At 40.3% G+C, this 21,146-nt stretch overlaps 1 long non-coding RNA gene across 1 annotated transcript; it reads right to left on the reverse strand.

Annotated features, from left to right (window-relative positions):
- Window positions 1-6,101: 6,101 nt before the first annotated feature.
- Window positions 6,102-17,564, reverse strand: LOC124258109. Its single transcript, XR_006893498.1, has 3 exons — window positions 17,552-17,564; window positions 16,773-16,779; window positions 6,102-6,177 (listed from the first exon to the last, which is right to left on the reverse strand). It is a non-coding gene; the product is annotated as an uncharacterized LOC124258109 (long non-coding RNA).
- Between the last annotated feature and the right edge of the window lie 3,582 nt (window positions 17,565-21,146).

The raw sequence follows: 21,146 nt of genomic DNA on the forward strand, positions 1-21,146 counted from the left end.
GTTGTCAGTCCAGATTTGAGGAGGTCATTATGCGACGATGTCGCATTGGCCATACGCGTTATACTCACAAATACCTGTTCAAAGGTGAAGATCATCCGTTTTGTATCCCCTGTGATGTGAGGGTCACAGTCAAGCATATCCTGCTTGACTGTGTTGAATTCTCCATCATAGGGGATAAATATTTCAATGTAAAACAATGAAGGATCTTTTGACAAATGTTAATTATCATTTAATTATTGTTTTTTTAAAAGAAATTGATTTGGTTGATGAATTCTTATTAATGTGTTTTGTAAATAGATATATTTTAAAGATTGGTAATTTAGATTAGTAAGTTAGAATGTTAGTGGCTGTACCCTCAAAGGGGGTTAAAGTACTGTAAAATTATTGTCCTCCTGAGAGTAAAATGTAAATTTACCATATTTTAATAGTAGTATCTTTGTTCTTTTACCTGCCGGCTAAATTTTCCTACAATCGCCAGTGGCTGAAGGGATGGTGTAAATCCAGCTAAGGTCCATGCAGGTAGCAAAAGTAATGTAAGTCCCCATGGTTCCTAGTATGGTGATCTACCTTCAGTTGTTGGCGATCTATAGCCCGTGTTTTATACTGTATTGTCCTGTTTAATTGAAATGTTTTAGCTTTGCTCGCTAGTTTTATTCATATCTGTGATTCTCTAGTATTTTTACTGTCCATCGTCGACAGGTTTTAATCTTCAAAATGTTTTCTCTTTATATTGTATAAATTGTTTTCGTCACGATATGGCTGAGATATCGCCGATGTGACGTTAAAAATAATAACTCACTCACTCACTCACCAAGAAGGATGAAAGAATGGGCCCGACTTTATCAATCGTCTGGTCATGCCAAGCCCTGTGCACGTATTGTGCTGCACAATTGTAAGAAACTACGTATTAAAAATGTCATATGTCTTGTCTAAATGATGATATATTTGAACTTCAGATGAGCAGCTACAGTCTTGTACTTTGCCTCGAGTCCTAAGGACCTGAAGGCGGTGGCTCATGGACCAATCTGATGATTTTTTTTTATATTTATCTCCCCGCAACTTCGTTGTTGCGGGGATAAATATAAAAAGTGAGTTCCGTCCGTCCGTGCGTCCGTCACACTTTGTCCAAAGCATATCTCCTAAACTATTCGTGATTCGTGATAACCAAACTTTGTACACACGTCAACAGTGATCCCTATATGTGCCTTTTGAGGGTTAGACCCAGATATGAATTTTATTTTTGGCGGTTTCCATGGAAACCTGACTTAGGCTGTGGCTATGAGGATGTCATCTTGTCCGGAGCAGATCTTCCTAACTATACATGCTAGCATCATCAAACTTGGTACACATGTCAACCATGACCCTTAGATGTGTTTTGTGGGGGTAAGACCCAGATGCGAATTTTATTTTTTGCGGTTTCCATGGAAACCTGACTTAAGCTATTACTATGAGGATGTCATCTTGTCCGGAGCAGATCTTCCTAACTATACATGCTAGCTTCATCAAACTTGGTACACATATCATATTTTTTGTGGTTTCCATGGAAACATGACTAAGCCTGTGACTATGAGGATGTCTTCTTGTTGCATTTCCATGGCAACAAGTTAGGCTTCAACTGAATTTGGTGGTAGTGCTCCTTTCTGGAGCAGATCTTAAAAACCTTTCAATACTCTCTTTCCACTTTGCTGTATACACTCCAACTAGTAGATATATTCATAGATTATTTTGCCGTTGCGGGGGATATTGATGACTTTGTCTTCTTGTTTTATTCCGCTTGAGAGCTCGGATGATGACACCGAACCCCCCTTCACAAATGCCCACTCGATAATTATGATGAACAGCTGCCACGTTTCACGCTGTGAACGAGACGAGACATGACGACTCTTAAGCTGATTCCTTTTGCGGTTTGTAAGGATGCATATGCCACTGCAGGTAATTTAAAAAAACAACACGCTTGAGTCAGGTTCTCTATTGGTTGAGTGTAGAAGAAAACAGAAAGCCACTTACCTGGTGTCGACACAATTATTTGTTGGAATTCCAGCTTCGATCACTGCACACAGAATGCTGAGCACCAGTAAAAGTATAATCAGAAACAGAGATCGACCTTTCACTGATATGTCAGAACTAGACATGGTTTCTGAAATGAAAGAGCAGGGAGTGGCATATGTCAAAATGTTTACGACCCGCAGAAACAATGAAACTAATCAAACAAATTTCTCTTTTCATTCTCTTCACAGAATCCTCAGTCAATCAAGGCAGGTTACTGCAATAACAAAGTTGACATCTTCATCGAAAATCCTTTGTCATGTTTTAAATGCCAAAAATATGGCCACGGCATCACCCTTATAATGAGCCCACTGTAGTCAGACTACTCATTTTGAATAAGACAGTAACCTTAAAAATTACATAGACTGTTCAGGGAGTCATTCTTGCATCTCTAAGGAATGTCCAAACTGGAAAACAACAAATGGAAATCACTAAAATTAAATACACCCTGAACATTGGCTTTGCTTATGCAAAAACACTGTTGAATCTACAGCACCAGCTGACCTTATGCATCAGTTGCCATGACACATTAGGAAACCATCCGAAAGGTGAACACCTACAGGTAACTACTTCATTAATGCACTGTCAAACTGACTTGACGTGGGTTAAAAACAACGATCAGTTTATCACGCCTGAAAAGTCTACTCAGACTTAAAAATCTGATAATGTCACACAGATACCGTCTAAAGTTCCATCTCAGACCTTTAGTCAGGATTCATCCTTATTCGGAGAACATTCATCGTCTCAATCAAATAAACTTCCCAATCTAAATCAATTTCAAAGAACATAGTTCAAAGTACAATTAACCCAAGAACCAAATCTTTGAAAAACAAGTTCAGATAATCAGACAATACCGATCGCTTGAGGTCATTCATTTGTCAGAAAACTTCCATCCCAGGGCACACAGCTTGTCACTCTCGGAAACAGTGAGGGGTAGATCCTTTGTCAAAAATATCAGTATTTCTAAAATATCGTGTAATGGAACTGTAGAGGACAACGGACTCATTTTAATGACGTACGTCTATTAGTCCGGATTTTACACCATCGGACCCGTGATGGTCCGGGTTAGAATATTGATCTTCAGTAACCCATGCTTGTCGTAAGAGGCCACTAACGGGATCGGGTGGTCAGGCTCGCTGACGTGGTTGACACGTTTCATCGTAGGTCCCCTTGGCCCCTAGTATGGTGATCTACCTTATGTTGTTGGCGATCTATGGTCCGTTTTTATGTTCTATTGTTCAGAATAGTGGTTTAAGTTTACACTTAAGCACTAGCTTATTGTGATAATCTAGTAATTTTATTGTCCTGTCTCCACCGATTATACTATTATTATATAAGTTTATTTACTATGTATGAATGACGCTTTAGTCACGATATAACTAGACCCGCGATGATCCGGGGTAGAATAGGTCTTCAGCAACCCATGCTTGCCACAAAAAGCGACTATGCTTGTCGTAAGAGGTGACTAACGGGATCGGGTGGTCCGGCTCGCTGACATGGTTGTCACATGTATCCCAATTGCGCATATCGATGTTCATGCTGTTGATCCCTGGATTGTCTGGTCCAGACTCGATTATTTACAGACCGCCGCCATATAGCTGGAATATTGCTGAGTGTGGCGTAAAACTAAACTCACTCACTCACAATATGAGTAAATATTGCCGGTGTGACTATAAATCATAACTCGCTCATTCTAAAAGGCATCTCTCTGGGAATAGATTAAATGTCAATATTGTCCTTCATTCCAAGACATTGCACAGGAAATCAGCATACATACTCAAAGGCAAAATATATTGCAAAGCACAAACAACAAGGATAACTAGAGTTAAACTGTTACTGAAGGGAATGAAATAGTATCACATGAAAAGACAAATGCTTGAAGGTGCAAATACGATCAACGTCACTCAATTTCCACCCAGAAGTGTTCAATATGTGACACATCACTGTAAGGCAGCCATTTAATCTCTTAATAGAGTTCAGCATGCATTTAGTTCTTGAGTTTGTGTGAATTCTATATTTACAATAATTTCTCTGTATACGTACACATGGCATACAAACTACATGCCTCGAGTTGTGAATGAGTTTATTCTTGTAATGTGGCCACAGGCCCATTTTACATTTTCAGGTTTTACATGTTTGCCTCTACATGCGAGCGCCAATATACAATATACATAAAATATATATGACGAACTTTTGAACATATTGTCATTAGAGATATCTTAATTTAACTTATCATTTTATTGTCAAAAGTAAAGAAACGTGTGTCTCCTCTTTTGGGCTAAGAAAATAAATTTGGCTTAACCTTTTTTATAATTAATGGATTAGTTCAGGAAAATAATTAAACATACTTTCTGTTTGATAGGTTACTCCAAAACATATATAGGTAAACTGTTCTGCCTAGGTTCGTTATAAAATGGACATATAAAGCAAAAATGAAATTCAGTTTCCACTTCTGGGATAATACTGCCTCTCTTTTCATGGAATGTTAAGATTTCTACCTTCTGGTATCATAAGATTATGACTCTAACAACGAAATTGTGATAATGAAATCCTATAAACTTGAATATCTAACTTTGTCAAATAGTTCTCAACAGCATAATCAATTCTAATACCTCGTGCCATGAGTGCTGCACCGGGTAGACACTCTACAAGAACAGTGAAATACGAACCTTAATGTATTTGAAACAGCGGTAGGCATCCGTGTTCCATGGACGTAGCGAATACACAGAGCAATTCAAATGCTTTGTGGAGTACTGGGTCACGATGACGCATAACTATCCCATCCACAGGGCAATTCAAATGCATAGTGGAGTACTGGGTCACGGTGACACACAACTATCCCATCCACAGGGCAATTCAAATGCATAGTGGAGTACTGGGTCACGATGACACACAACTATCCCATCCACAGGGCAATTCAAATGCATAGTGGACTACTGGGTAACGATGACACAACTAACCCATCCACAGGGCAATTCAAATGCATAGTGGAGTACTGGGTCACGATGACACACAACTATCTCATCCACAGGGCAATTCAAATGCATAGTGGAGAACTGGATCACGATGACACACTACTGTCCCATCCACAGGGCAATTCAAATGCTTTGTGGAGTACCGGGTCACGATGACACACAACTATCCCATCCACAGGGCAATTCAAATGCATAGTGGAGTACTGGGTCACGATGACACACAACTATCCCATCCACAGGGCAATTCAAATGCATAGTGGATGTACTGGGTCACGATGACACACAACTATCCCATCCACAGGGCATAGTGGAGTATTCAAATGCAATTCAAGTGGTGGAGTACTGGGTCACGATGACACACAACTATCCCATCCACGGGGCAATTCAAATGCATAGTGGAGAACTGGGTCACGATGACACACTACTATCCCATCCACAGGGCAATTCAAATGCATAGTGGAGTACTGGGTCACGATGACACACAACTACTGGGACACGATACAACTAACCCATCCACAGGGCAATTCAAATGCATAGTGGGAGTACTGGGTCACGATGACACACAACTATCCCCAATGATGCATGGTGGAGGAACTGGATCACGATGACACACTGTCCCATCCACAGGGCAATTCAAATAGATGGTGGAGTACTGGGTCATGATGACACACAACTATCCCATCCACAGGGCAATTCAAATGCATAGTGGAGTACTGGGTCACGACGACACTAAACTAACCCATCCACAGGGCAATCTGGCACGCGATGACACACAACTAACCCATCCACAGGGCAATTCAAATGACACACAACGAGCACACAGGGGTGTGAAATACATTGTGAAGTGTTGGGTTACAATGACAACTGTAATACATTGTGGAGTGCTGGGTCATGATGACACGACCAACCCACAGGGGAACTGGAATACATTGTGTTGTACTGGGTCATTATTACACACAAGGAACCAGTTCAAACTGAAATGTCTTGACACACTTTGTGAGATAAGATCAGAGATCAAATAACTGCAGTTAATGTGTGTATAAATAGAAGCGACAAAACTCTTTCCACATTCAAAAGAATGCAGAATCGATTGTACAATTGTGACTGTATTTTGAACATATATTAGTTTCAGCAGCATTACGTCTGTATGATGCTGCTTGTAAACAAATTAAATCGCACCTGGACCACACAATCCAGCGATTTCACCATGCAATTCGAGGACATAGCATGCGTTTATGAATCACTATGAAATAGCGATGATACCAGGTGTTCGCGAAAGGGTGAGCGTATCCTGTCCCACCGGTTGTACATGTCTAGTCTATGTCTAGTTAAATATTCACCTGAAATAATACGGGAACGTATGGTATAAGTCAACATAGGGAATTGAATCGGACATCATTTTTGTCGCTGATGCATCAAATTTCGAAATGTCCTCCACATGTCTACATCGCAGCTCAACACACACTGACAAGTTCATCCAGTCTGGGGACGGTGAGGTTGCCTACTGGTTAAAGCGTTCGCTCGTCACGCCGAAGACCCGGGTTCGATTCCCCACATGGGTACCATGTGTGAAGCCCATTTCTGGTGTCCCCGCAGTGATATTAATGGAATATTGCTAAAAGCGGCGTAAAACCATACTCACTCACTCACTCATACAGCCAGACAATAAACATATGCTGTAAGATTGTCCATTTTAGTGTATACTTCGTAAATATGAGCTCTGTAAACGCTACAATTTACATATTTTATCAAAAGTACTTATACGGGACCTGTATCAGGGCGACGGTTCAGTAAGTTTGGAAAGTTTACCGTATTTTGGTTAATTCAGACACATAGATCATCGAAACCGTAATATCACTGTACATTAACCAGACAACATAACTATTCATGAAAATAATTAATTTGCTTGTCCAGCTTTCTTACCTAGGTCAGTGTGCGTATGTGAAATGAAGACTGGGACCTTTGTCGAGGCAGGCGTTTGACGGAAGATTCTACTGTCTGCATTCTATATTTGTTGAACACATCACTGCGCATATTCCAGTTGCAGTTTCCCAGGTCAAGGCCAACCATCAACCAATCACATCGCTCGAGGATCTGTCACTCCGTAAGAAACATACAAGTCGAGGAGACAGGATCATTCGAATATAGTTTTCCAAATTTTACTAGTTTCCATGCATTATTTCTTACATTGTGGCATGGAATGGGAGCAGTCCGGGTGAGAAACTGAATCTTTAGACATATGTTTATTGCATAGTGAGGGATAAAAATGGTGGGTAGTTTGGGATAGATGTGAGTGCTTTTAAGACTTTGACTGGTTGGTTTGTCGTGCTGGAGTCTTTGGGTTCTGCTGCCAACTGGTCCAGACTCGATTATTTACAGACCGCCGCCATATAGCTGGAATATTGCTGAGTGCGGCGTACAACTAAACTCACTCACTCACTCTGCTGCCAACTCCATTTTTTTCTAAAACCTCCAATGACAATGCAGCGTGTTCACAGTGACCACTTGGTAAGTATGCTCAGGAGTAGTACAACGGTGCCAGTCACACACCAAGGAGTCCCCCCACTGGAACACAACGAGGTACATCTCAATAGAGGGAATTACAACCATAATTCAACACAACCTACCACAATATCAAAATCGTGGGCATTTATATCACATGGATATCGTAAGACACGACTGAAAGGTATTTGGAGGTCAAACTTGGTGTCTCGGTTGCTACGCTGACAGAACTTGCCGTAGTCATGATAAAAAAAAAAATCTCGGTTATTGAAATCCATTTTTGGCAAGGTTTAAGCAAAATGTCTTTACATTTTGCAGAAGCAATGATTCAGTTAGTGTAAATATGTGTCCTGAACATGACCATTATAATTGTTTGGTCGGCATTCAGATTCTAGAAGTTGGTGAGTCAAAACATACCACTAGCCTATGAAGAATTAATCAAATTATAGACTGTATGAAAGCAGCCTATCAGCTTGTTGTTACTACTTTATCCTCTTTGGTTACTGGCTTCATCACCATAGCTACTTGTGATTATAACGTATGCTACCATGGCTACTTGTTGTTCTTAGTCCCCATATGGCTTTCCCCAACTGCCCTCTTCCAATTATGTACCACTTATTATAATTCAATAACTAATCTGATGTTTGTCATAACAAACCATGTATATATACGTCTCACTATTTGGTTGTAGTCACTTGTTGCTATTGGGTATTTTCGCTTTGTCTAGACATGTTGAAAATAATTCTAGTTTGATAACGATGTAAGTTGTCGTCAATAAAGTTGTATGTTTCATTTATGATCATTTTACTATTTCAGTGCTGTTTTCATTGGTTTCTCAAACATAAAAACATGCAAATACAACACAAATGCCTCCTCAGTTTCACATTTTAAATGCAAATGACGCTACGAAGCTCTTCGTACTGATCACAGCATGAACCATCAGAAATAGTAACTGGAGCTTTCCACTCTAAAGAATGTATCAAACAGTTCTGAACCTCAACAAAAAAATGAATGGGCTTTGCAATTCCCGCATATGTAATATCTTAGGCAGAAAAGTAAAGCTAGCGCAAGGCTTTTTTTATTTATTTATTAATTTTTTATTTATTTTATTTTATTAATTTCCCTTTTTGGGGAGAGGAGGGGAAGGTTCGTATTCGTCATAGGAGCAAATAGATCGTTGACGGGATCCAGAAAATATTTTTGTATGTGAAACATGGGTGCAACATCAAAATAATACCGTTATATGTCAAAATATTAATCCATCCTAAAACTAATGAATCGTGTATCCTATCGTGCAAAACTTACCGGCGATGTATCGGTGCATCGTGATATTACTAGACCCTGCAATGGCGATCTACAATTAGCTGTTGGTCATCTGTAGCCCGTCTTAATATTGTACTGTTTTCCATAGTTAAATCATGATATCATGCTAGTTTGAAACCCGTATTTACAATACTATAGTTTGCCAGTTGGCCATCGGGGCCTGCTGTCGCCCGCAGGCTTTAAAATCTACAGGCCCGGAATGAAACGTGCAGGCCCATTTTGTGAAAGTCAAACCAATAAAAACAAAATAGACTACACTGTACACAATTTCACACTGTTTCTACAAGAACAATAATTATTAGCGAAGCCTATGGCGCAGAGAGAAGTCTTTATGTGTGTCTGTGTTGACATTCCTATGCGCAAAGCGCTGAAATACCTGGAAGTGAAACTGTAAGTTATCGTAACGTGGTGGATCAGGGAGGATCTGTAAATATCTGAAACTGCCGGCCCGATACAATAACAACCGGCGCTGGGCCTCTGGGCCGGCGATTATTTCGAACGCTGTTTTATACTAAATCTGTGATACGCTTTGATAGTTTTACTGCCCTTTCACGACAGGTTTTTATTGTCTTAACTTAATTATGTTTAAAGTATAAATTGTACATGTCACGATATGGCTGAAATATTGCCGGCGTGATGTTGAATTGTAACCCACTCACTCACTCACTTTGTTGGGAATCGTTATCATCACGAGACCAGTTCACTGGGCTCTGCAAACAAGACATTATTGTGCAGGGCTTGAGACGTGTAAGCCCATGCAAACTACGAGGACCCAAGAGTCGGGACAGCGCGTGTCCGTGAATTAGTGTCCGTTCATTTAATAAATATCTTGAGTTGTTTCAGCTTGAAATAAATAAGAAGTATATGTAACTGTTCAGTCACCCATTTCCTTTCATATACTATTGTTTCCTGTGTATTTCAAACTGCACTGTTTAACCGAAGTTTTACACGTTCAGAACTTGTCGTGCCATGAGAAATAGGTTAGATATGACTGCGCGAAGATGCGGGTTAGAACTGGCCTTTAGCAACACATGTTTGTCGTAAGCGGCGTCCAAAGGGATCAGGTGATCAAGCTCGCTGACTTGGTTGACATAAGCCAACGTATCCAAGTTGCGTATATTGATGCGAATGTTGCATATCACTAGACTGCCTGGTCCAGATTCGGTGATTAACAGACCGCCGTTACTGACTTGTATAAGCGGTGTTGAACAACAAACAAAAACCATTTTGAATTGTGCTATTGTGCGACAAAAAGAGTTTAGGAGGACATGACATGCACATGATCGAATTTGTGTTTTGTCATATTTGCGCGTTTGGATGCTTTAGACTGTTCCATAACGAAGAAGATGGACCCGTGTAAGAATGTATCTTCAGCAACCCATGCTTGTCGTAAGAGGCGACTAACGGGATCGGGTGGTCAAGCTCACTGACTTGTCATCGTGTCCTAATTGCGTAGATCGATGCTCATACTGTTGAACACTGGATTGTCTGGTCCAGACTCGATTATTTACAGACCGCCGCCATATAGCTGGAATATTGCTGAGTGCGGCGTAAAACTAAACTTAATCACTCCTCCTATCTTTCAAGGGGATGCGGTCATTAGGCGTATTTAAAACAAGGTCCTGCCTCTTCACAGTCTTAAAGCATTCAAAGCAGCGTTTCGTAAGGACTCGTATTAATTGAACTGAAAGATTTTGCGTGAAAGAAAACCGTTGATACTGACTGTGCAAACAATATAACTGCTCGAATAATTAGCAATATCAGTAGATAGGCTTTTAGGTAATCATTCTGAAACTAATAAATGAAACTAAAAAATAGATATCTAAAGTTCTGAGACAGCAAATACTCAGAGAAAAGGCAACAGCATCCACCAAAATGTTCTTAAATGTAAATAATGGCGCTATTTTCATATGCACTATCCAAAATCAGATCAGTGTCATATTTGTTTGCATTGTGTCAGGGGTCTCTCGCCAGTTTCATTTCAGCAATGACCTGCTGGTAATTTATTTGCTCATACTGACAGAAAACGTAAACTAAAAATGATTTTGTTGCTACAACCGTGTGCTTATGAAACAAAAAATAGGTTAATGTCTATAATTGTGGAAATTCGTGCAAACTCTCATCTTCGAGAAGACGTAGGTGTCGGGAATGATGGTGCCGGCGTATCACAGATCGTGAAGCTTGTCGCATTTCTTGGTCAAACGAACCCATGAAGATCTGTGTTAGAATTGATCTTCAGCAACCCATTCTTACTATAATTGGCAAAGAATAGAATCAAGTGATCAGGCTTGCTGACGTCGTTAATACAGGTTCTTCTTTCATAGATCGATGCTTATGATATCCGTCACTTGATTGTCTGGTCCAGAAACGATTAATGAGTGTGGGTTTACGCTGCACTCAGTAATATCCCAGCTATATGGTCTGTAAATAATCGAGTCTGGACCAGACAAGCCAGTGATCAACACCATGAGCATCGATCTACGCAATTGGGATACGATGATGTGTGTGAACCAACTCAGCAAGCCTTACCACCCGATTTCGTTAGTCGACTCTTACGACAAGCATGGGATACTGAAATTCAATTCTAACTCGGATCTTCACGGGTCTTGACTTCAGGTGAAACTGACAGTCTACCAAACCACTAGGATGATAGGTTTCCGACTACATGCTTAGATACATTAGATACATTAATATATACAATGCCCAACTCCGAAACTGTGGCAACAAAATATTCGTAACAGAAAATATATGCTTTATGTTTTTCTTTATTTTAATACAAAGGACGATTCCAGAATCATAATCCGGTAATCTCAATTTCGAAACGGACAAATTAGTAAATATTGAACTCAAGTGCAAGAGAATGAGAAGTCATGAGAATCACCTGATACAGATTCGCTTTGGTACAAAGGGCTGTAAAAATGATGTGAATGGAACACTGAAAATTAGTGGTTACACCAGGTGTATCATGCCTTACCCTACCAGTAGCACCCACCATTTACACAGTTTGTATTATATTAAGTGAGTGCGTGAGTTACGACTTTAAGCCGCATCGGCAGTAATTCAGGCACTGTCGAATTTTGTGACTAAAACAAGTTATACATTCATAATACATGAAGCTAAAATATAAAAAGCTGTCAACGAAGGAGAGTAAAAAACAACAAGATTACTACGGAAGTCAATACAATATTAAAACAGGCTATAGACTGCTAAGAACTGAAGGAAGATCGCCAAACAAGGGACCATGGGGATTTACAGTACTTTTGCTTCCTGCATCTACCCTGGCTGGAATTTCACCATCCATTCAGCTGTTATGAATTGTACACAAATCCAGCAAAATATATCTATCTACACAACATATTACTAACTTTTGAAAACAGTTCTATTTCTTTCATTAATCTAATTATCAAATGATAACTGACATGGTGACAAAATCCTTCACTCTTTTTACGTGTAGGATAAGGTACGAGGCCGAGGTCATGATTGGATAAGTAAGGACCTCAGCGCGAGGGAAGTGTAAAGACAGACCTCAAAGTCTTACTTATACACTTTCCTCGCGCTGATGTCCTAACATTTTCAGTCATGACCTAGGCCGAGTACTTTATCCAACATATAGACTGTCAAATCAATGAATTACATTTTCACGATAATAAAAAAACACCATTATAAATACCGCCGTTTGAAACGCTGCATTGTTTATACCGCGCTGGATGGTACATCAAGGAGCGTGGTCTAATTATAGAACGGTGCGCGTAAGACCGCACGTGCTGCACGGGATTTTCGTTACGCGGTATTTTATCACGTGGTATGATGGGACATTCATTTGAGGGAGCCACCTGATAACGGAAGGTTCGGACAACGAGAGGGAGTTATTTATTACACTGTCTGAAACAGGTGAAAAGATTGATAAATGGAGTGAAAGTCACGTTTTGTTTCGTTTCAAGGAGCCATTGAACGAGAAAGAGCTAAATGACAAAATTAAAAAGAGAATTAACATGAAGTATAAACTTGACTGGGATCTACGGGTGTTCAAGAGATGGCAGGACGAGAGCCGAAACAGGAGCAATAATTGTAATTCGGACGTTCCAAGTGAGTGCCTAAAAAGTGAACTGAACGCAATGAGTGGGGGTAATACTTCCGCCCGTATCCCCCCCTAAATAATCTGTAGGTGCCAAAACAAATATATATCCAAGAAGTTATCAAAGGTCTTGAAGCCATAAAAGTTGTTTGTGAAGGACACGGTGCATACACTTTTTTTAGTACCTGGATACGAACTCGCCTTATCCACCCATTTCATGTCGGCAGTCATTAAACTGAAAATGGCGGATGTGACGTCATAACTTAAAATGCTAGTACTTTGAAAACTAATGATACTCAGTAAAATAAATTTAACTTGTGACGAATCGAAGTAAAATAACTGGTACTTACCTACAAAGGGTATAGTCGGGCAATCGAATTTAAAAGATGCTCGGAAGCTGGATTGTCCGCAACGACACAGGTGCGCCAAATGTACTCTGATAGGTGCAGGCCAAAATGTCGTCTAGTAGAGTGCGTGCTGGGGAGTTGGCGTTTCACGCACCACCACCTGTTTTCAATTAAGTTAGTGCACGCCTTAGTGCTTGGATCTGTAGGAAATACACAATCACATATTTTACAACATGTATGCAAACTGTGTGATATTTTTTAACATCAATAATTGAATTAACGCAAATAATGAAATGATAAGGGCAATTATAATAATACTCATAGATATTTACCCACAAAATTTGATGAATGGTTTACAGTCAAATGTTCGTATCCTAAGTCTTTGATCCCTCTGTAAGCGGCCCACTCATCGGAAATTATTGTGGTACCGGGAAGAACATTCTCTTGTATGATGGGTAGTAGAGTTGATGCGTCCCGTTTCTTAACGGGTACAAGGAAAACTTGGTGGCTTTCTCTGCAGATTCCTCCGAATACCCACGTTCCGTCTACTACACGACCCGATGGTATTTACGTTTACCAAATATTGCTTCGTCTATCTCGACAGTTGTCCCAGGCCCCCCTATTCGTGTATATCCACCAAGCTGAATATCCTCAACACAAACCTCACGGATATAGTTGAAATAATCACTAATGGTTTCTGTTGAAGTTGTCTTACTACATTCTTCTATCTCGTGGGGAATGGAGGTCTCTTTGGCAGTATGTTCGTACGAAAGTTTTTTGTGCAAAGCAAAAAATGAGAAGGAGTGATTTTCGCAAAGAAATATTGCTTCCTTCAAACCATGTGTTTTTTCGCAGGGGAATAGTGTTTTTTATTGGATTTCGTACATTTCTTTTTGTTGCATTGAAATCTGTATTGGGTGAACCGGTGTTGTTTCGACTTCCAACTTTGGATGTTCGTGATTTCTCCCTTGCAATTTCTGCAGGTACTCTTCTTGGGTAGTAATTTCAATTCCTGACAGAATTTTCGGGCTGATTGCTCAGTAGAAATCTTACACGATAATGTGAAAATATTCAATCCCACTGTTTGTTTTCCTACTGGGTCCAGGGGTGGGCGTGGGACTGTCAGGGTGAACTAAATTATCGTTAGCGTCAAGATGAGGGAATAATGAGGCACTTTCATCATTCACACTCTCAATGTTGTCCGGTAAGTCACTGTCCGATTGGGAATCGAAAAGGTAATCCAGGGGGGATGGTGAGGAGGAACTGTGGTCGGGAACCGTCACTTTCACTTGGTTGGGAGATATATAACAATCCTATTAATCAGAAACATCCAGCCTTCTTTTAGACACTGCTACTGGGACTGGCAAACAAAGCAATTCTTTCAAATTTATAAACCGTTATTCTCGTAAAAAAGCGTGCACAAATGTATGAAGCATGAAATGTACCAGCAACGCGGTCCATGAAGGACATGCAATAACTTTTCAAACATGTGAGTGCAAAACATGTGAGTGCATATAAATTACGTTGTAAGGAAATCAGTATATACTCAGTACCGGAAGCGGAAATAATAGTGAAAAATGAGGGCTGTGGGTGCGGTTTAAGGGAAGATGCAGGTTAGTGAGGGAAAAGTTTTATTAGTTCCATCCAGACCCCCAACTTTTTTACTTTTACCCCCAAACTTCTTAACCCCCATTAAGCTTTATACCCCCAAAAAAAAAAAAAATTAAAAAAAAAGAAGATAGCGCCCCTTTTTAATTTTTTAGAATGAAAACCTACTATTGCATAAAGAAATTTGAAGGGGGGATACGGGCGGAAGTCTTTCCACGAGTGGCTGTTCCTCTCTTTGCACTCCTCCCTCGTAACAAATAGTGAACTGTGTCAAAACTTTAATGACAGTTTGTTAAACAATTTTTTTTATTTTTAGGACGTATATTCTGCAAAACAATCACAGAGTTAGTCTGATGTTTCGATTATGATCAGTGTTTCATTGAGAATTATATGTTTAGTAGTTTTCGAGTTAGATTGCAATTCATCGGTCCGATTTTGAGCCAAACGGACTATAACAATAACAGTTGTTAATTTAAACTAATAATCATAAAATATTGAACTATTTACACAATTAACTAATCAAAATTGATCAAAACTTATGTGACAATTCCCTTGCTGATACAAAGTCAATAACATGTATATACAACAAGTTGTTGTGTATATATATGTTAGCGTCAATAAGGAAACTCCGTCAGTAGTGTTACTACCTAGTCAATAAGAGAACTGATGCCTAATGTTAGTCAGTAAGCTTACTGACTGAGTCAATAAGGATACTGCCTGAAATTTATAGTAGGCAGTAGCGTTACTCCCTAATACAGAAATCAATAGGAATACACATTAAAAAGTTGACATTTATTGTCTAATCTCATATACACAGAAGAGTAAATTGATTGATTACATATTCATATTACATAAAAACCTGAAGACATGATAAATGTCGATTATTTATTAGAGCATGAACTGGCATTATGACAACGACTTGTGCAATTTCTCCCACTTCGTTTGCACTTACAGCTCAAAGTTACACACTTTGCACTTGATGTACAATTGCATTTCTGCATGCCCTGACCTCCAAACAATTACTCTTTCCTCACAGCTTCTCTTGGTGTAATAGCACTCACAGTTGACACATCAGATTCACTAAGAAGCCGTTGTTTGGCAATACCAAACTGGTTTGTCTCGTATCGTCCTTCCAACTGACCATGTCCAGTGGCGATACTACATGCATCGTCATCGTTCACGTCTAGAATGTACCCAATCAAGTTTCTCATGTGCCCCTTGCCTCGATCGAACTCTGGAATGTTAATGTACACTGTATCTCCAGCTTGTGGTAACCCTAAAAGTAACTTGCTGCGCGTGCTTTGCCATTTGTCCAGCCTGTTTTGACATCGCATTTCTAACTCTACTTCTTGTTTCAACCTGCCTCTTGGATGACCGACGTACTCGACACACATTAGAACTTGCCAAAACTGGCAGAGAACTTCCACATTCCACCAATAATTTGTTATCAATATCAGTATCACAATCTGTAGCGGTATCATAATCTGTACCCGTATCTGTATCAGCATCCACACCAGCATCACCATCTGTGGCTGCGTCAACAACAGCTGACACTGAACAGGATTCACTGCCTGTATCTAAAGCCATCTGCAAGTCTTTTTCTGTCTCAAGTTACCTCAGAACTTCTGTTGGTATGGAAGCTTCTGATGAAAGACCAGCTGTTGCAGACTTGCCAAACAAGGCTTCATATGGTGTTCTACCAATTCCTCTGTTCAATGAAGAATTCTTTTGAAGCTGTACAATGTGTAGCCCTGCAGTTTTACAAGCTTGATTACCCAAGCTGGCTTGCTCACTCAGCTGCTGGCAATCACCAGCCGACTCATCATGAGTGAGTAGTGATTCACATATCAATTAACCTGTGCGCTGTGCATTGTCACATTGAATGTCGGTACTAACTTTTAACCTTTTTTTCCCCATTGTACTTCACTCTTATACTTTCAATGGAGAAATAAAGAAATATCTATTTCAATCAAAATATTTTTGAAATGTTGCAGTCAGTAACACTACTGACTTAGGCAATAAGCGGGAAAATGAAAATATAATTCAGTCAGTAAACTTACTGTCTAGTCGTTTTAGTCAGTAACGCTACTGGCTAGGCAGTACCTTATTGACTAGGCAGTAACGCTACTGATGGAGTTTCCTTATTGACGCTAACATATACCATATATAATTATCTAAAACTGAGTAGATATATACAGTGCCTGGCAAACTATTTACATCTGGCTGTCTGGTTGCAGCATTATTGGCCGGGTGCATCATCTGAAATAAAAAGCACATGATATGTAAGTCAAGAGTAATGAGCATCAGTATCATATAACATTAATGATACAATGGTGATACGTTTAGGAAGCCAAAGTTTATTAGTTAGGCAAACAACAAAATACATCCTGGCGGAAATGAGAAGGGGAAAAAGACAGTGAAAAATATCACACCGGCAAGGTGTCAACCAGCTACATAGCCAACGCCAAGGCAAGGGCCATCTGTTTAAGTGGCCTCAAACGAACAATCACGAAGAAGGTAATAACCCAGTTCTTTTCAATTGCATGAAATAATAACATTGACTATAATAAGGGGACATGGGTAGGATGTGACACCCGAATTCCTTTCTGTTGTATAGAGTAAACATAGAACTTGATAAAATATTGTTTTTGTTATTTTGAAATACATGTACTTACCAAATCAAGTGTGTCGAAGTTTCGACAGATCCGTTGCCAGTGGTGAGGCGTTGGAAGACCAGGGGGCATCCACATGTGGATCCTTCTGTTCTTGGCCTCAAGGATGAAGTATCCTCCTTCTCCGCGATCTGCTCCACTGGCGAAGTAGGACAGGTTGTCCTTGAGGAAGGTGTACGTGACGGCAGGGCAAGAACGCAGGGTGTGGTGATATCGAAAGGGACAGCTATTGGAACTGGGTCATATTAAGGCCAAAGAACCAGTCTGAGAACCTACTGAAGTGCAAGAGAGTGGTTGCCCCTTCCTATGTCACAAGGGAACAGAAACAATGCCATGGCATATGTGAAGATGACATCGGCCAGTTCTTGTAGGTTCTGTTGGACAACCACTCCCCGAAACCATCAACATCAGAGCGGATTCCAGAGCGCTGACATTCCCCTACATATGGGACTATGAGCTCAGCTCCTGTTTCCCAAAACAGCACTTCATTCGTCTGACTGTGTTCCCTCAGCACATGTCCTTTGAACTCCTCACACCCAGAGATATCCCTTCGATCACACAGTGGACAAGTGTACGCATTTGAAATGATTCATGATGCCAAATTAAAAGGCAACCCAAGACCGAGTTACGCCAATCCCAGAGTCCTGTACGATTCTATTCAGAACAACATTCATGGCAGCATAGGAACGTGGGTTAACCAGGACTGGCTCACCCACAACAAGATCTGCAGCAATAAGACTACCAGCTTCCACAAGGGAGTACCTGTGAGCTATGCTGTCGCCTGTTATGATCCTGATCTTAGTGGAGGTCTCATCAAACACTGCCCTGTATGATGCCTCCGTTCCTGCTGACGTGGACTCTGGCAGTTGGTGCTGATCATAGTCATCACGACAACCGGAAGTGGAACACTTTTGCTCACTCAGTACAGACTCAGTCTTGTGACTGATGACATGGGCTCTCGGTAATGTCGAAACAGTGACAGACCACAGCTCAGAAATGATGGCAAAGTGGCTGTGAGATGTTGTACATAAAATCTGAGCCAGCCAGACGGATTGTACTGTTCCTGAGTCTGTAACGAGTGCTCATCCCCAGGGAAAATGTGCAGTAGTGTTGTGATGACGCTGACCATGGTCTTGGCATTGTAGCGGATGCGCCAGTTACGTGCCAGGAATTGGTTGTTGTCAAAGAAAGTGACAATGTCGCCTTGACCAGACACTTTGACAGGCACTTCATTCTGATTCTCTATCCATTTCAGTATGCTGTGATAGGAAGCAGCAGGTCGTGATGTCGATATTGCATTGCATGCTCTTTTGCTACCTGTGATGTAGTATACAATGAGATTGTTAGCAAAAAGATAACGGGGCAATGAGGTTACCATTTTGACAATAATACAGCTGTTATTTTTGCTGGTGTTACCAAACGAAAGGTCAATTTGGCACAGCGTAGTGAGAAAGGCAATCAGCACTGGATTGACATGCTGAAGCCATAAGGAAGCCTCATATGTTTGCAACAGGTTGGCATCTTGATAGTCCTGGCAAACGTTTTGACTATGGTCAAGTACATCTTGTGAAATGCGTTCCCCTATAGCTTCAGCAATCAATTTTACGTCTGCAATGCAATAGACCCCATTTCTGATTGCTGCAGCAATGTCTGTGGCAGATGTATTTGCAGAGGACTGCTGTTCAAATTTCTCTGCACAAGCTGTACACAGATATTGGTGTTTAATGGATAGGTATCCAGCAGCAATGAGGCCGTCGACTGTACCTTTCTTAATTTTACGCCATGACAACTTGAGCACTTTAAATGGTTTCTCTGTTGACCAACTGTCATGTTGGTTACAACCAAAGCTCATGTTGATATGTCCTGTTTGCCTCTGAGTGTCTATCAATGTATCACACAATGGCTTTATCACAAGCACGGTGTATCACACAAAAGGATTATCACGGTATAGCTTTATCACGGTATAGCTTTATCACAGATTGTCTTATCACAGTTTGTACCAGTTGTTGCTACAAACAAGTAATTTATAATTTAATAACAATATCTACAATTGTACGTCTATCACAGTTGAATGTATCACAATCAATTGAAACAATTGCTCTGACCTCGTGGCCACGGGTGAATCACAGTTATTATGTTCTATCACAGGTGACGGTGCAGATTTAATTAATGTATAATTACAAATTGTTGGCCGACACAAGGTCTACAATCTGTCTGTTATCACAGCTATTCTGCACCTATATACACGCTAAATGCCTATCACAGACTTACCTTTTCAGTACCATGATATTTATTACACAGGTATATATATGAGTAAGCAGTATCAACAGCAAGGAATAAATGCAAATTCAATCAATTACATGAATTACATTCTGGTCATAACAGAGTGTATTTACCTCACCGTTCATACACGGCATTGACAATACGAAGTGACCACGTGTTTGGACAATGCAATGTCTTTATAACGCCTTCACACCACGGACAACCAATCCTGGGTATGGTTGCATCGGGCTGTGGGATTGTGACCAATGACAACCATTGATGCATAGTTGCAATGAACAAACACCAAACAACAACAAAATCCACAAACATTTTCTATAACACACACAGCACAGACAGCAAATAACAACACATTCGCTCAAACACACAGTGTGACCATTTGTATTGCAAACTACACACTAGGCTTGCATAGTTTTTTTGTTTATTCGTGTAACGGTAGTGCAAAACCAAAAATAAACTCCCAACGAGTACTATTTCAAAACCGGAAGTCATGCGCATGCAATCGTCAAGTTCAGCCGTTCGCGAGGTGGGCCTCCAAGTTTCGGGGTATATTTTCTGTTTTTCGGTGTGTTATTTTGTCTCCCAAGTGTAAATGTCCATAGGGCTAGGTAGTTTAGCAGCTCATATATCACAAACGCTCGGGTTTGTGGTGCAAGTAGCTTCAAATATGGGTTAGACGATTCCAGTCGTATGTAGCAATGCCATGTAGCAATTTACATCAATATCACCCTCATATGATGCAAATGAGAAAACGGACCAAACAATTTTATCACCTGCCCAATAGGCTGTGAGAAATGACACAACGATGGATGACATGTACGTAATAAGAATAACGCAGTCTCAGAACAATTTAAACATGTGTAAATCAATATGGCTATGAAGGATGGGTGAATGAAAATACACCTTGCTGCGTACATAATAAGCATTTAGTACAAACGATTTAAAAATAGGTGTTTATTCACCTCCATTTATGTGACAATTTTATCAATCTCCGGGGCAAACTGCGCTCTGCTCTTGTTAATCGGCTTGTTGGCTTCCACCCTCACAGCTGCGGTGATGATGACCTTTGGCAGTGCCAAAACGGTGCAACCAGCATGTCTCTTTTCACTGCAATAAATATAATGTACACTATACTAATGTGAACAATGATATATATCATCTACCACAAACAATGGTACTGTATGCAAGATACTTACATGTACAACTGCCTGTTCTCATAACAATGCTGTCGACATCGTACTAGATGGACATCCAACAAGTCCCCAAGATGGAGCCCTCTGTGAGGTTGGATCTCCATTGGTTGTTGGAAGTGGCCAAC

The sequence above is a fragment of the Haliotis rubra genome, unplaced genomic scaffold (genome assembly GCF_003918875.1).
Source record: "Haliotis rubra isolate DU_JTF1 unplaced genomic scaffold, ASM391887v1 Scf682, whole genome shotgun sequence".
NCBI lineage: Eukaryota > Metazoa > Mollusca > Gastropoda > Lepetellida > Haliotidae > Haliotis > Haliotis rubra.